Below are 808 nucleotides of genomic sequence, written 5' to 3' on the forward strand. Positions count from 1 at the left end.
AATTCGTAATTTTAACAATTCGATATAATAAAAAATCGTACTTTGGAAACATCGAAATAGTAATATTCGGAAAATTGACTTTCGTTATTTTAATAAATCTGTTGTTTGAAATTTCGTTTATTATACTATTCGTGATTTTCGCTATTCGGAAACTAAAAATTCGGGATTGTGAATTATTCGGAACTATGAAATTCGTAATTATGAAAATCGTTATTTTCATATTCGTAAAAAAGTAATTCGGAATTCTGTAGTGTACCCTTACCTAACACATCACTCAAAATCGTGACAATCTGATAAGAACAATCCGATAACTGAGGGGTTATTGACCGATCTACACCGCTAAGATCGGTACAAAAAAATATGTAGAATATCGAATATTTTTTTTGTTTCTGGTTAAAGAAATGCAAAATGCCAACGACACGTGGTGTTCCCAGGCGGTCACCCATCCAAGTACGCCCGATGTTGCTTAACTTCGGTGATCGGACGAGAACCGGTGTATTCAACATGGTATGGACGTTGGCGATAGTTGAAGCCAATTTAAGAATTAAGAATGTAGTACCTTGTTTTTAACTGCACTTCACAAATGCTTGGAAATCATGTATCACATCACCCCTATCAACCTATCCAAAATTATAACTACTCTTACCTTTTCTTCTACTTTGCCAAGATACATTAATGAATTTCGCTTTCGCTTTTTATCATAGGCATAGTCTATTAGATCTTTAACACCAACTCATAAAATATTATTACTAGGCTAACAAAACGTTCATCAAAACAAAACAAGAATCAATGTTATCGTCCCTAATTA

At 33.3% G+C, this 808-nt stretch overlaps 1 pseudogene; it reads right to left on the reverse strand.

The window, feature by feature from the left end:
• Positions 1-409: 409 nt before the first annotated feature.
• On the reverse strand, positions 410-521 carry LOC119692087 (annotated as a pseudogene).
• Between the last annotated feature and the right edge of the window lie 287 nt (positions 522-808).

This window comes from Plutella xylostella, chromosome 28, assembly GCF_932276165.1.
Source record: "Plutella xylostella chromosome 28, ilPluXylo3.1, whole genome shotgun sequence".
Lineage (NCBI taxonomy): Eukaryota > Metazoa > Arthropoda > Insecta > Lepidoptera > Plutellidae > Plutella > Plutella xylostella.